The following is a 6,000-nucleotide window of genomic DNA, read 5'->3' on the forward strand; positions in this document are numbered from 1 at the left end:
CGTCTTGCGAAGCAAGCCCATAGGGAAATTCGTCTTGCGAAGCAACTCAAAAAACCAAAAACCCTTTCGTCTTGCGAGTTTTCCGTCTTGCGAGGCATTCGTCTTGCGAGGTACCACTGTATTTTCATTTGTGAAAGCCTATCATCGCAGTCTCTGCTCAGAATGATCTACTATCTAGCAGAGTTCCAGATATCTGGAAGATTTCACTAAAATGGCTAGGTGTTAAGAGTTTGCAGCAGATACCAAAGCTTTTGGAGCACCATGGGTTGCATACAATGCTAGTCCTGCTCAGAGTAGGTCCATTAAAATTAATGGACCAAATTTTTTGTTTTAAATTTTGCATATTATTCTATTCCTGTAAAATGCTTTGAGACCTACATGGTGAAAAAGCAGGAAATTTTAAAATGTTAGTCATGTCTATTAATTCCAATGAGTCTACTTTGAGTAGGACTAGCATTGGATAGTCACGGTGTTCCGTTGCGCCAGAAGCGGTTTAGTCCTGCTGGCCACATGACCCGGAAAGCTGTCTGTGGACAAACGCCGGCTCCCTTGGCCTGAAAAGCGAGATGAATGCCGCATCCCAGAGGCACATTTGACTGGACTTAACCATCCAGGGGTCCTTTACCTTTTACGTTACACTGTCCCATCATTACAGGTGACTTACACACGAGGTCCTCAGAGCCAAGCTTTTAAAAAGAATTTTAATCTATTTGCCACTTCTGTTGTCTGTCTGCCCCTGAAGGGGACAAACATCCAGAGTTTGACTATACTGGTCTCCTGAATCTTGCAACATTCAGCTTCTTGGATGTCTCAAGTTCTAGTGTTCTGAGAGAGGGAGAAAAACCTCCTTTGACCCATTTTAGACCCTTCTATCATGTCTCCTCTTACTCGCCTTTTCTCTAAACTGATAATGTTGCAACCTTTCCTTGGAGGGATTTGCTTCATCCTTTTTGGTTGCCCTTTTCCAGCTCTACAACATCCTTTTTGAGGTGAGGAGTCTACAGTGACTGCACTTGGAATACATCATAGATTCATATACAGTGGTACCTCGGGTTAAGTACTTAATTTGTTCTGGAGGTCCATTCTTAACCTGAAACTGTTCTTAACCTGAAGCACCACTTTAGCTAATGGGGCGTATGTAACCCGAGGTACCACTGTAATGGCATTATGATATCAGCAGTTTTATTTTCGGTTCCTTTCCTAGTGGTTCCTAGCATGGAATTCACATTTTCGCAGCAGCCGCACACTGGGTCAACATCTTCCTTTAACTATGCACTACGAACCCATTCCTGGTCAGTCACCACCACTTCAGACTCATGAGCATGTATGCAAATTGAATTGCTTGGCCCCAGTATGCATCGCTTTACCCAATCCATTGGGAGAACTGTCCATTTATTCCCATTCTCGTTTCTTAGCCAGTTACCAATCCACAAGAAGATCTCTCCTCTTATTCCATGACCAGTAAGCTTACTCGGTGGTCTTTGTTTAGGTGCTGTGTCAAAAGTGCCTCTGTACACCACCCACCTAATACCGAAAGCAAGATAGCAGGAAAGTGTTCTCTAGCCTAGTCTTCCGCCTGCCATTCTAGCTTTCTATGCAGAGGTGCATGTGTATAAGATTTTAACAATGGGAGCCTCCACCTGCAATCTGAAAAAGTAGTGGCCTGATACGTCAGCAAAGCTACGCCCTACGTCTAAGCAAAATCAGAAAGACTTCACAAATACCGAATTTAATAAATAAAGATGTGGGGGATATTGTTCTTGTAGTATGTATTATTGTGCTTTCATATTGTAAACCGCCATGTAATCGCTGGATGAAGGGTGGTATAGAAATTTAATTAATAAAATAATAGTGCAGTTAGAAAATCATAGCCATGTCACTTCTCCCAATTCATGCTGCTGCTGCTGCTACACTACTGGGAATTAAGACATGGTTTGGCTTAGCATTTGGGACGCGGGTGGTGCTCTGGGTGAAAGCCTCAGCACTTAGGGCTTGCCGATCGAAAGGTCGGCGGTTCGAATCCCCGTGGCGGGGTGCGCTCCCATTGCTCGGTCCCAGTGCCTGCCAACCTAGCAGTTCGAAAGCACCCCTGGGTGCAAGTAGCTAAATAGGGACTGCTTACCAGCGGGAAGGTAAATGGCGTTTCCGGGTGCTGTGCTGGCTCGCCAGATGCAGCTTTGTCACGCTGGCCACGTGACCCGGAAGTGTCTCCGGACAGCGCTGGCCCCCGGCCTCTTGAGAGAGATGGGCGCACAACCCTAGAGTCTGTCAAGACTGGCCCGTACAGGCAGGGGTACCTTTACCTTTGGCTTAGCGTTACATGTAATCAAACACAGGGTCACAACTTGCCTCTCTCTCCATGAACTATAACCAAGGGTTTGTTATTGGCTTATCGCTTGGGATTTGTTTGGGGAAAGAGAAACTTCAAGCCTGGTTTCATACATATTGCTCGGCCAAACCATGGGTTAGCTCCTGGCAGCACAGCAGGAAAGGAATGAAGCAGGCATGATTTGTCAGCTGTACCCCAGCCCACTTGCTCCTTCCTGCTTAGCCCGTTTGGGTTGCTATTACCTCTAAATAAGACATCTATCTTGTAGCCAAATTCTTGAGTCTGCATTAAAACCAGTTTATGCTCTCTCTTGTATGCCAAAGGACTTTCTGTTGGGATAGTAAAAAGTATTTTCATTTTTGCAGCTTTAACAGTCTGTCCACTGCCTGCTGCAGTGTTGATTAAGTTGGTATCTACCCAAAAACGGAGTATTAGCTACTAGGGATGATAAATTCAAAGCACTTTCTCTCAGCATACACCAATGTTCTCTTACAATTATAGAACGGCTTAAAGAAGATGCAATATTTCACCATACAACAGGATCAGAATATACCTTTCATTTTAAAAAATCTGAAATCGCAAATTACACAGGTATGATTGTTTTGTATATTTTGATGATTCTGCTTCCAATATCAGGTTTTACAATATGAAGTGCTCCACCTAATAAGTAGAAGAAAAACTGAAGAATTAAAAAAAACAAAAACCTCAGCTTTACTACCCCACACAGTAATTAACACTATAGGTGTGCATGAAAGCACTTTAGAAGATTTATTGGTACAGGTAGGTGGAATTTTCATGGAGTCACAGCTTGTGAGATAAACGTTAACTCTCCCCTCACTGTGCCTCGCCACTACAAGTTGCCATCTCCCTCATCCTACATATAGCAATTAGGCTTTTAAAAACGTTTGCATTGGCACCAATAGGAGCATTTTTAAACGTGTCTTGTCATGTGGGGTGGAGCTAAGGACGACAAGCAGCAGAAGACAAGGTAGAATGGAATGGATGGGTATGTGTATGTATGAAAGTAGGTTTATGGGATGCCTCTGTCTGCTCCGCCACCCTGGTCAACTAGCATGATGCTCTGGGAAGATTCCCCAGGAGGCAATGCAGCCTGAATCTGAAAAAGGTTCCCAAACCATGCCTCACATCAAGCAAATATTCCTAGGGTGCTAAATGTGATTTGCCAGATCCAATTCCTTGATTGCAGAACACAATGCAGTCTTGTGCATAGTTCAGTAGCAGATAAAGGGCTTTTAATGGGTTCATAACACATGGAAGTTAAGTCTATTTGCAATAATCAGCCAGAAAAATACAATTCCCATGTTCAAACAGCATTATTTTGATTAACAGATGCTAGGAAGCACCAGGCGATGCCCTAGCTGTGAAGCTCTTTCAAGATTATAAGCTGCACCCAGACTCAATGTGCTTGCGTTCTTAATTTCAGACATTTTAAAAGGGCTGCGCCAGCAACCTCCAACCTTTTGGGCAAGAACGCTGCATATCAAGTTCAAAGTATGGGAAAATACACACCAACTCTGATGTAGACTATTAGACATATGCAGATCCAATCCCACCAAGAGTCTTGGTATGGTTTGCCTTTCACCAAGTGGGAGCCAGTTACAAAATGGCTGCTGCATGGGAGGGGCAAGGCATAATACAAAATTAAGAGAACAGCCATGGTGAAGATTTTCCCATAATTGTATTTCCATACTAGAAATGGCTCAATGTGTTGAGTTTGTCTTAAGGCACAAGAACCCTGTTTTTCCCAAATGCCAACCCTAAACCAAAGCCTATATTGCCATCCTGGACCTACTTACTTGGGAGTAAGTCTCTTTAAACACCAGTATTTAATTCTGTGTAGATATTGTAAAGTAAAGGTAAAGGGACCCCTGACAATTAGGTCCAGTCGTGGCTGACTCGGGGGTTGTGGCGCTCATCTCGCTTTATTGGCCTGCATATTGCTTCTGGGTCATGTGGCCAGCATGACTAAGCTGCTTCTGGCGAACCAGAGCAGTGCACAGAAACGCCGTTTACCTTCCCGCCGGAGCGGTACCTATTTATCTACTTGCACTTTGACGTGCTTTCGAACTGCTAGGTTGGCAAGAGCAGGGACCGAGCAACGGGAGTTCACCCCGTCCCGAGGATTCGAACCGCCAACCTTCTGATCGGCAAGTCCTAGGCTCCGTGGTTTAACCCACAGCGCCACCCATGTCCCGTATTAGTAGATATTGCACTGTAAGTTAAATATACACTGAATTCTTAATGAGTGCCTGATCTTTTGGCTCCTGCACAGACTACAAGCCAAATCTTATAATAGTATTTGCAGAAAGTAACTTCTAGAGAATACCTGATCTGAGATGAACCCACCACAGGAAAGATGCCTCCTGGTTTATATGGAAAAAAGGGAAACTAGAGATTCCAAGGACTAGAAAATAAGAAAGAAGCAGGATTGATTGGTATCTACTTATTGTGGCTCTAACACTGATAGGCAGAAGCAACCAAGATGGTTCATTTCACAAAACTGATTAGGTTATCTGTAAGGTTTGCTTCATCACTTACATTCTAGAGACTTTTTTTCTTAAAGAAAGCTCAGTCTGCGCCCCCCCCCCTATCCAGCTGCCAGTGAAGGCCTTCACAGCAACCATGGCACTTGCCCAAGTTGGCAGCCCCTTGGGGTTTAGAATCACAGAAAAGTATATTAAATTTTTAATTTCTTCTGGCCTTTCCTTAACACACTCCTTAAGCACTCACTTCTTTACATCCCTATCTGTCCCAGCCCTCCCTTCTCTCGTTTTGTTTTTTGGTCTACCCTGCTTCCCCACAAATATTCTCTACTAGGCTTTCAGTCTTCCAGCAACTGACTTCAGTGGAGGCACATCAGATACAGCACAGCTGTTTGCAATAGCATAATAAGCCAACACCAACTGAATCACGTGCTTCTGAATTTAAGAAACAATTCAGATGTACCGATATATTCTCTCTGCTCCATTCCCACATTTGAAGGACTTATTATTGGTTTAAGACTCCAATAGCCTTTAAAAAATGGAGTTTGTTTACCTCTGGCAAGGGACTCAGCAAGGTTGGCTTCTTGGAGCTCATTCTGCCCGGGGGGCTGCAGACAAGGATATTCTGGACAAGGTGATGACCAGCTATCCTCAGGGCATACATAAACTACATTTCACTAACAAGTGACCCCCCCCCCAATGCTTGTTTGCATCTCAGATCAATAGTCTCTTAACAGCCTCTTGATTAAGACTTAACTTAGATATTTATAGTTTCAGAGCAGCTGCTAAGTTGGAAGCCAGTGGCAAGCCTAAGTTCATGTTATGTCTATCTGATACTATTAAAGGGGAAAGTCTGGTTGAGAAGACAGCACTTCTATGAAATCCAAATAATTTAATCCCCCAAATTCCTTAATTCGACACCTTCCTAAAAACGCAAGCTCACTGAGGACCCTCGATGCAACAGTCAAAAAAGGTGTGGAACTGTGTGCATTTGGAGTGCATGTTAAGAGTTGGGGGAACTAAAGTGTACATGGAAAAAATGCTTCTTCAGTATTAACAGCCTATATCAAACTCCAAGTGTCCCACCTCAGTCACACATATTTAGCTTGAGAACCCTTTTTTAAAAAAGTATTGCAGAAAACAAGTGTCAAATGCAGAAGCTCACCG

This window comes from Podarcis muralis, chromosome 2, assembly GCF_964188315.1.
Source record: "Podarcis muralis chromosome 2, rPodMur119.hap1.1, whole genome shotgun sequence".
Taxonomy (NCBI): Eukaryota; Metazoa; Chordata; class Lepidosauria; order Squamata; family Lacertidae; genus Podarcis; species Podarcis muralis.